The sequence below is a fragment of the Pseudomyrmex gracilis genome, unplaced genomic scaffold (genome assembly GCF_002006095.1).
Source record: "Pseudomyrmex gracilis isolate BER0280 unplaced genomic scaffold, ASM200609v1 scaffold_32, whole genome shotgun sequence".
Lineage (NCBI taxonomy): Eukaryota > Metazoa > Arthropoda > Insecta > Hymenoptera > Formicidae > Pseudomyrmex > Pseudomyrmex gracilis.
The window spans coordinates 894,823-905,964 of NW_018020616.1; the positions used below are offsets into that span (position 1 = coordinate 894,823).

The following is an 11,142-nucleotide window of genomic DNA, read 5'->3' on the forward strand; positions in this document are numbered from 1 at the left end:
GCAAATATTACATCAATAAACTAAAAATAACTTAAAAATAAACAGCATTTTAAACAAATTCTTCAAATTGTTTTGTACATGTCAAACGCAAAATTAGAGTTAATTGCGTGAATTTAATACTTCCCTTTGTTTGTCAGTAGGACCGATAATTACGCGTGTTATCGATTAATCATATTTTATTCCGCTCTGTCATCAAGTGCTCCCGTTTGTGACGAGATTTTCGTACTAATACGTCATGCACTTTTTAGCGGCGGCGCGCACCGTGAACTTCATCGATAATCCAACATCATAGAGCAGCCGGGTATCATGATTTAATACCGGCCGTTGCAGCGCCATTAGTTGAGCTCGTATAATTTCTGGTCTGCGCATTATTCGCTTTAAAAAGCTTTCCGATGCTTCGCGGTTATGTACGCTTTCTCGTTGCGCCGCCCGTTACCTCAGCCGACAGGCGGAAAAAATCCGTCGCGCAGTGTAGGTGAAGATATAAAAATAGATGGTGCACATAGAGAAAGAGAAAAAGAGAGAGAGAAAAAGGGTGAGAGAGAGAAAATGAGTGAGTGAGATGTAGTCGGTATATCGGTGCACTCGTGCACACACATCGACCTGTCGGATGGACTTAGTGTCGTCGATTAAACAACGCCGAGAGAGTTCAATACGTTCCGGAAAACCTGATTGATTGATTGATTAAACTTGATATGAAAATTGAGATCGATATTTTTTTTTTCTCAAAATATCGGTGAGACCAAGTTGAACAAATCTAAATTACTTGCAATAATAGTTGCAATTAAACAAATATTTAATAATGATGATAATTTCACGGTAATCACGCGAATATCTAATATATTAAATACAATTGCAATTATTTCCAAATATAGAGCTGTATCTCTTGATCCGTTTAAATACGCATTTGTTGCAATAATGCGCAATTGATAAAATATTCAATATATATAATTATATACACACACATATATATATATATATATATATATAAACTAATTGTGTACAAAGACACACACACATACATACACGCAATATGTTTCTTATTAATAACTTTCTTTTTCGCATCGTACAAATCTGTTCACGTGCTGGTGGATGTTGGCAGAAATATCTTGTTAGTGTCAGTCCATTAGGCTGTCAGATCAAATTTCCTCAATCAAGCTTACCGAGTTTCGCGATTACTCCCGGAGCTACTTTCATTAAAAAGATAACTTACTTAATCACATATATATATATATATCACATATATATATATATATATATATATATATCTCAAATATATATATATTTTATCGTTTGCTCTGTCTATCTCATTCCAACTTTACGAGACAGGCGACAAGTTTATTCACTTTAAAAAATTACGAGAAAAACGTTATCTTCTTCAAACCGCACAACGACATTTATCAATCGCTTTACAGTTTGTAAGGAAGAGCGCGCGCACTAAAGTGCATTGTACATCGATGTGATAAGAATGAAATTGCAACGAATGCGAGTATAACCAACGTAGCGGAATAAGTCGAAAGGTATTTTGTATGAGAATTATAATAATCAGTGAGCAGATCCGCGTGCGCAGCATATGACAGATGAAAAAATATGTTGGGAACGCGATAACAGTAGAAAGTTAATTGAATTAGAAAATCTTTCAGTGTGATAATTAAAATGTAATTAGATGTGCACATAAATATAGAAAAGAATTACGGCGCTTTCACATCTCGATCAATAACAATAAAGCGAGAAATAAGGCCGCGTAAATGTTCAAGTGTTTTAATTATTATTCACGAGATAAAAGTCGAAAAGAGCTGAGAGCGCAACGCCATGCAAATGACAGGGCACTCGAATCTCGTTTGAGTGCCCGCTTGCCGGAAACACACGCTTTTCTCGTAAAAAAGATCCCGCCGTAAGAAATGAATGCAAAATAACGCGAAAACATTGAGAAAAAGAAGAGGAGAGCGAGAGCGAAAGAGAGAGAGAGAGAGATGGAAAGGGAAAAAGAGAAAAAGAGAGAGAAAAGAAAACGTATCTAAAGATTTACCGGGTTGAATCTCTTTCTAGATGTCCGTTCTTGTGTTTGTCCGCCCTCTCCTCTCGCGATACTCTTTTAAAGCAGCCGTAAATTTATGTTATGCAAATACGGCTTTCCACGGGAGAGAAAATATCGCAGGCGCGAAAGAGTGACATTCTGTTCGCGAGAAGGGAAATATAAAATTCTCACGCTTTGTCGTTTGACTTTGTCGCGTCGTTGGAGTTTCACCACTGTCGCATTGACGATACACAAAACTCGGTCGTGAGAATTAACAGATAAAGGGAAATATCAAATATGCGAAACGTTCCAGAAATTGAATATCGTCGGTAAACTGCGCGTCAAAAGCGTTGCGAACGTGTAACATCGGGGAGAGAATTACATTGTAAGCGCGCGCGCGCGATAAAAGGGAACTTTACAATTTGTATATGCAACAATAAGATGAGAATAATAAACGCTGATTATGTTAAAACGCTACGTCCGGCGCGCGTAGTGTACGCGAATATAATGGAAGCATTAATGTGAAACTGAGGTAAAGAATACGCACACACACACACACACACACGTGCGCGAGCATTAGAGCCCAACAAAAGCATCCCTTTTCACAAACCGTCTTTCGGTGTGTAACGAATTTCTGCCGAACCGCTCTCGGACGTGGCGCGGAATAAATCGCAATCGTAAAGGCGACTCGATAACAACGATCGCCGCATCGTCGACCACCATCGCCACCATCCTGTCGATTTAAAGTGGAAAAAGCAATTTGCGAACTATCGTCTCTCTATTTTCGTGCGTGTCATGAGCAGACGCCGCTCGCGATCGCACGATCTATGACCGGCGAATACTGCACACGGTCAATTCGAAATTGACGTTCAATGTATAGATACACACACACATGTGCGTTTAACGCGCGAAAAATTTCTCAGAGCCGACGATTTATAAAAATTGTTAACCTAACAAGAGATAAAAAGCGTTACGTCAGCAAGAGGGAGAAATATGAGAAGCATAACCTGTGTGTTATATATATCGCGACGTCGAATAAATAACTCCGAGCGGATGAATAAAAAATGAACGAATAACTCCGGTTAGGGACACGTCCGCCAGTTTATAGCTGTTATTATTATAAAGTCGAATGTGTGTGTGTGTGTGCGGGTTTAAATACAATTAACAAAATCAAAATATTTAGAAAACTTAATTTCTTCATGAAGAAGAACTGTGACTCCCACACAAATCTTAATCCTTTTATCATGCTAATATATACAAAATGGCAATACCAGAGCACCGCTATATTTCTAGGTCGCTCGATTGTTAATCTTGGCGCTTGACGCGCGCGCAAACAAAAAATGTTTTATTCAATCAACTATTAACAACGCAATATATTCTCACCCTATCTTCGGGAGACAGGTCTATCGTGTGACACTTTGTGACGTTGTACACGACAGACGTTTGACATGAAAATTATCTAATATAGGCTTATCTTGCTGTCTCCGTCGTCTGTTCCGAGCCTTCCGCTCGTGCACGCAATGTGTGTGTGTGCTTACATGTATGAGAGTTATACAACGTTCCATGCATAATGCAGAGACACACGCGGATGATGCATAAATATTAAGAATTGACTTATGTGCGGTCAAACATTGACAAAGTGGCACACACATTATAATAATCTCGTAAGAACGGTGTCCCGGTCAGCAGTTTTTAAAAGAAAAAACATCACGTGGTCTTTAAATATTATAATTCTAGAACGGTACTCCGGGTGATTGCTACTCGTTCCCAGTTTACTTTATTTAGAAAAGTAAAGTGGGGGCTTGGGTGGTGAAAAAAAAAAGTTAGAGGTACGTGTTTTCTATGATAAAGTCGACCATAATGAAGAAGAGCGATGTGGGATGTTGCCATTAGCTGGTTTTGCGGAAGCAAAATTTATAATGGTAGTTATAAGTGCTCGAGCTTTTGTGTTCCGCAACTTCGCGATGAGCTCTGATGAGCGGTCACAACACGATACTCCACAACAATTTCCCGCGCAATTTCGACGATTACTCCCTAAATATCGTATTACATTTTCATCGTTAATGATACCGCGCCCCCTTCCGCGCAGAAGTAATCAACACTTGCACGTAAATTCTCTTCAAAGTTCTGTAACTCTTTTGACATGAAAACGCTAGTTATCTGGTGGTATATAAAGACGCATTTTATATTCACAATGAGATAATTGGTAAAAAAAAAACTGTACCACGTCTATTACGTTTCGCGTTGTTTTTACTGCTATTTAAATATTTAAGTTTTACGAAATTGCGCGATATACCTGTTAATTAAGATTTTCTAGTGGAATAGGTGATATATATATATATTTTCTCTCTCAAGATATAAAATGATATATGATTTTGTATTTTTATAATAAAAATAAATATTTTATCTCGTATCGGACAATTTTTACTCGCTTCATTCACGTGCAGATTTGCGAAAATTATCGTTACACTCATTCTCTCGCGTAGAAACTCGTTAACAATATGCTAATAAGATTTCACTATCATTCATCGAGCGAGCGTCAAACGCGTGCGTCACGTTTGCGAAAATCGACATTAAATTTACGTAGCGGTCGATGCGCGCGCCAAAATCACGTCGGTATAAAATTTCATCTTAACTCGCAGTTAGATTAAACTCTCAACTCGAGGTCATGTTCGATCATTAGCGATAAGGCGAATTAGCCGTGTCACGGATCTTGCACGAGCGATCAATCGCTCATTTGTCACTGCCCCTACTTAAGCATCCCGGATACGAACCTTCGGGGCTCGAACTACGTCATGGAAACTGTCGGGGTAGGTAGGAAATAGTTCGCCAACTATTTCTGCACACATTATAGTCGAGTTTCTAACCGAACTCGAACGAATCACGCATTAGCAGTTACACCGAGCGAACTTTATTTTGAACTTATCGTAATAATAAGTTGAACCATTTAGCGTTTCTCTGCCAAATCGGCTTTTGTAATAGCGCCTCGTTTATGTTGCATCTTCATATTGTAGATATTCGGACGCATTAAAAATTATTTTTTTTTTTAATGCGATTTTCTTTTCGATGTATATGCGAGTGCTATGAACGCGTGCACGCGTCTCTGCGCGCACGCTAGATTGCGTCGTTAATCATTTCAGTAAACAAAGAGGTAATCGAATTTCCACCCCGGATTGTACAGAGAATTTTGCGCACGGAGCATGGAAACCATAATCCCCGTGTAACATGTACATCTCAAATTACGTTCTCCACAGCAAAGCCGGGGTTATCCACGTCTATGATTCGCGTGCCCCTCGTACGAATACTTCATTAGTCAAACTGCGCACATTTACCAGAGAAGTTGCTAGAGCTGTGCGCAACCCGCAACATATTTCGCGACTCGCGAACATTTCGAGCGCGAAACAACGTAAACGCGAGATCTCGCGAATGATGATTTAACGAAATTTCTTCACCGGAATGATGCGACCATTTATTTCTGCAGCGGGAGAATGATGATTAATCATTCTCGAACGGACTCAATTGATATCGGAAGTTTTCCGACAAAAAAAGGAACGCGCGGAACGATAAACACCGTACAATAGAATTCTCTTGATAAATCGTCACGCGTTACGTCAAATATCTGCGGAAAAAAAGAGTTATCAATCTTGTTTCCCGAAACAACCGACAATGTTGTGAAAAAAAAAAATTTGTTTTTGCGTCCGACAACCGCGGCGTCGTGAAGGATACAGCTGCGGACTGTTGTTATATATAGAGCGCAACCAACCTCGAGAGCGCATTCGCAGGTGTAAGAAATGACGAAAACCATTTCTTCTGACTTGATACAAATAACCACGGCTTAGAAGAATAATAATGTACATCCGACACATCTGGGAAGACAAAAGACCGCCCGTAGTAAATCTATATTCCGGATTGGTTCAGTGGTCTCGCGCGGTCTGAGTTGCGGGAGCTGCGAGAGGGAAAGGTCCCGGGTTTCGAAATCTTATACACCTTCGGATTTTTCCAGGCCGGGTCTCTTTCAGTCGAGTGAATCGATTGGAAATACGCACTATATCAAAGTATAACAAGAATAAAACAAAGAGATTAATAAACTTTAATTAAAGAGATTATATAATAAAAGAGATAAAGTTAAATTTTTTTGAAAAGAGGGAATATATATATAATTGTCCATAGACGGTCATCTTCCTTTATTTGTCTGTGTGAAAAAAAAGACTTTTTCTTATAAAATTCTTTGATATGATCCTCATCTAATTAACAAGCAACCATTAACGAAGTAGCGCAATTTTATCTCGCGCTTAACATATTTTTCCAGCATCGGGTATACAAATAAGCAGCGCGCAGTTTACACGGTTAATGCGATTTTAAAAACTATCTGCGTAAATGCATATTTATGCAAATTGTAATCGCGCGAAGCAACAACCGTTTGTGTTCGCAGTGTAGATCGATTTACCTCGCTCGATATGAATAATATTTATACACGATAGTTTCAGAAAATTCAAACGAGAGCGTATAGCGCGTAATAATTCACATTCAACACTTTATTGCGAATCTTTAACTCGCCGCTTTATTCCGGGCAATTTTGTGATATTTTCTCAAATATTAAATTAAATTTGCAAATCCAAACAACAAAATGTTTAATTACTACAGCTAAATATTCAGGTAATTTAACTTTCCAATAAATAATTTTCCAATAAATTCTACAAACACACACACACACACACATACATATTTTTCGTACATACGCATCCATCAATCAATAAATTAACTAATTAATTTCTAAATCATTAACGCACAACCAAATGATGAAAAGTTTCTTGTAAAGACGTTTCGAAGACGTCTTGAGATATGATTTATAATACGTCAAGACATTTCACGAACCGAAACTCGTATAAACTGGAACAGAAAGCGAGCTATGCTGAATGCACGGAAAGCTGTCGTTCCTTAGAAACTAGTAATGACGAAAGACAGTTAACCGCGACGGTGGAAGTCGCGACCTGTCTTCGCGAGAGAGGAACTCGCGTCGCAACTTTGCTTTGCAACGCGTACTTGGATGGGAAAATTACATTCGCTCCCTTCTCTCTCTCTCTCTTTCTCTCTTTCTTCCGGTAAACCAGACCATTTACAACTTACAGAATAAGTAACGTTAAAATAAATTTAAAGATTCGAGATAATTTATCAATTTTCTGGATATCACGGAACTGTCGATGAGAACGAGAGCACGAGATAACGTTGTTGTGCAGAAAACTCGTTAACTCTTTCTCGTTAAACGAGAAATTTGCAGGAGGACCACAGGTTCGATTGCGTGAGCGAGAAACGCGTATCGATTCTTTCGTCATTGAGGGAAACGTAAGACTCGTAGAGCGAGACAAATTCTTTTTAAGCGCGGAAAGCGTAATGTCGCAACAATCGTAGTAATTGAACAGAATCGAAAGCTCTCCGGGATGTGCGCTCATCGGGAGCTCTTTATCTCGATTTCCGTCATTTTTATTTCAACTTGAAAAAAAAAACGAAATTTTCATTTGCCGTTTAATAATAGCTTATATTTTACGGCGGAAGTACTTCAACAATGCAAATTTGAGATACATGGTCTTGACAAAAGCTCGATTGCAATTACTATTGTTTTTCTCATTACTTTCTTGAATCCTTAAATATATCTACGTCTCTGTTTCTTAATTCAAAAAAAGATTTATACACATTTCGAAGATACTAATTGATCGAAATTGAAACGCGATTTATTATTTATTTACAAATTCCAACATGTGTGAAAAAAACCTAAATGACGAAAAGAAAAACAGCTTTATTCTGTAAAACACACCTATTTCCTCTCTCTCTCTCGCCTCTCGCTTCTGTCTCACTCTCGCGTTTCTCCCTTACATCGCGAGATACGAGATCTCGTGATGATGACACGTTAACAACCAGGCCTTGTACTATTCGCGACGAAACGTACGTCCAATTTACAGTAGCAACAGATAAACAAGCGCACAGTAAATTATTTGCGACGTTCGCGTGCCCCCATTATTCCCGTTTTATCCATTTTACGTAATGGAGACTCCTCCCGTGTGTTCAGGGACCGATGTCCCTTTGGAATGACTCCAGCGATGCGGTAGCGATACAACGATATCGATTAAAAACGCAGCATCGAACTGGCGTTAACGGAAGTGACGCTCGACTGCGAGCGTCATTTGCAACATTTTTGTCAATAATTCATCAGACTCGCTAACTTTGTTTTCTCAAAAAAAGAACTTTGATATAATATTTTAGAAAATTTTATTTTATAGAGAAATTAACGAATTAATAAATTGATAAATTATAATAAAACCGGTCGCGCGAACACACACCTCGTAACTCAAGCGCAGAAAATTGCGAAGTAAATCTGTGTGATGTAAATAATTCATCGAATCATTGAAAACTTCGTGTTCTTTAAGTATCTTCATAATAGTTTTCACAAACGTCCTCTTTTACAAATTTAAAATTAAAGGTAACACGGCTCTCTCATTTGCGAACAATCGGACGAGGTGAGTTACCGTTCTCGACGATCGGGTATCGATTACCACGAATGGGTACGGCGAGAGTAATCGTGGAAGAGAAAGAGAAAAAAAAAGCGCCGCCTCCTTAACCTCGCTTTCTGCTACCGCGAGCACCGCAAACACATTCGGAACATCCCTCGTGCGAGCTCCTCGAACGTGCTACACACCGCCTCCGCTTAAAAACGCGCGCTCTCTCTCTCTCTCTCGTTAGTCGCAAATTCATTTCCAGACAGAAAGAAAAATTTGATCGACGACGCGTTTTATGCTTTCCCGATTCTCCATCGCCGTAGCTAACACGCTATTAACTTTTTAACGAAAACTAATTTTTATCACCTGTAATCATTTTTATAATGAACTTGCGAGGAACTTCTTCTTTCGAGGAAAGCTCGGTGGTTGTTTTTTTTTTTTTTTTTTTTTTTCAGTGGAAATCACAGAAACGTTTTTCCAAAGACTTATATAAGTTTGATTATATAAGTTGACGTAGAGTGAGTTAGCAGTTACATAAGATCTTTTTGCGCACTTTATTTACGATGAAGAAATAAAAACGAGAGAATTAAATTGGAATATACATGTATATATATATATATATATTGTGTAAAATATTACACAGGCGGTAAAATATAAATACACTTGGTGTAAATATTTTCTATACGTGTGTCTACACATCTGTTGTTGTACAGTTGATAATAAATGTACACAATTTACACACTAACGAGTATAGAAACGTACGTATGCTCGTCATCTCAAGACCGAATGAAACGCGCTGCCCATGTTAATTAGTCGAATCGATATCCAACCGACGACTACGGTCGTCCTTAATAAACTCGATTAACTGTCTCGCTCGCGTTTCGACAAAAATTACATCACGCCAATCTCAGCGACTGTCCGATCGGATATTTCGACAATTAAAACCCCAACAAGTTCTTAACTAAGCGACGATTACTCTCTATCCCGCGTGCAGTATCCAAACTGTATGTATGTGTGTGTGTGTGTGGGTGGGTGTGTTTGCGCTGATAAATTCATTTTCAAGCGCGACGCTCTCCGCTGGCGCTTAGTAATTTATCGGACAAGCCTTCTAAGTGCCAAATTTAACGAGCAAATAATGAAGCGTCTCACCAGGCCTCCGCTTAATTTGATACTTGATTCCCGTCAATGACGGCCGGGAAATTCATTCGTCATAAATGACTATTCGTTTCGTTGTTGAACTTTGGCATCGATTAGCTCGTGACATTCATGAGCTTCGGAGCACGAGGCTTCCAAATTTAACGTGATCTCTCTCGAGAATATATATCTCTCTCTCTCTTGTGTGTCTAGATATAATATAACAGTGTTTCTCCACATGTTACAGAAGAAAATAATAACGCTCGGAATAATTCTCATGTTGAACCGAAAAATTTTCTTGTGCGTGCATACCTGTCTAATGTGCATACCTACCTATACCTACCTACATGAACGCAAAACACACCATCTCAGATTACCAACTCTCTCGCCTTTACGCAAGAAAATTTACTAAACTTCCAAGTCGGCAAATTATAATATACTCCAACATAAGTTAATTATCTTCGTTCTGAAAACGCATGGCTTTTCTTTGGACGAGCTAAACAGACCGCTAATAACGTTTAACGTCGCTTTTGATCGATCTATCTGGGGTTTTCAATCAACTGTACAAAAATTGAGCACTCGCTTGACCGTTAAACGCGAACGAGTATAAAGTCTCTCGTGAGAATAACGTCTCGACTGATCCCTTTTCGGCTTTCCAGCTGGACGCTCGCTCACCTTTTGTCGATCGCCAAGGGTCGAATGTCTGCAAACAGCCTGTGACGTCGGCGGGAAACGTTGTCGTAAGTCGGGAGTCAGCGGACAAAGTGTGACGTTGTGTCTTGGACGAACAGCAGCTGCTCTGCTGCTGCTGCTGCTGCTGCTGCTGCAGACCGGCGCTCGCAACGATGACAGAAACGAGAATATTGTTCACCACCGGAGCTCGATCAGCCCCGCCGTTCGAGGGTGCGCGAACGACTGAGGGTCCGCCTTGATCGTCGCCGAGGGTGTAGCTGTGCGGTGGCAGCTGGCTCCCCCACTACGAGCTTTTTCCCCCCTCATCGTTCGCGAGGTAGCGCATCCTCTTTTGTCCACGAGGCTCTCTCTCCGTCACTCTTCATCCCGTTCTCTCACTCTGTTCCTTTATCCTTCTCTCTTTCTTCCTCTTTCTCTCGTTCAGCTGCGAATTCATCCCCCTAACTTCTCGCGGCTTTTTGTCTTTCTCGCACTCGTCGGAACGATGCGTTCTTCGTTCATCCGATTCGGGAAGCTTTCCGCGTAGTTTCTCCCTTATATTCTCTGTCTCCTTTTGTTACACACACACACACACACACACTCCTATGATTGTCTTCGTTGCTCCGATGTGACTACCCCTTTCTTTTGTGTTTCCACGCGTCCTTCTCTTTTGCATTCCGCACTAATGTTTCCTTTCTTCGGAGTAGATATAGTCTCCTCTTTCTTTTTTTCTTATCTTTTCTCTCTTCCCTTCTTGCTCTGCGACAAACCGATAGCAGCATACTTCCTGTTTCTTTCTCAATCCACTGTATCTCAGTTATCTCATTC

General features: G+C 39.8%; 1 protein-coding gene across 1 annotated transcript in view; it reads right to left on the minus strand.

The window, feature by feature from the left end:
* Positions 1-10,543, minus strand: part of LOC109852642 — a 94,863-nt gene extending 84,320 nt beyond the window's left edge. Inside the window, exon 1 of the mRNA XM_020423982.1 lies at positions 10,318-10,543. The gene's annotated coding sequence lies outside the window, so the exon portion shown is untranslated. The remainder of the gene's footprint in view (positions 1-10,317) is intronic.
* Between the last annotated feature and the right edge of the window lie 599 nt (positions 10,544-11,142).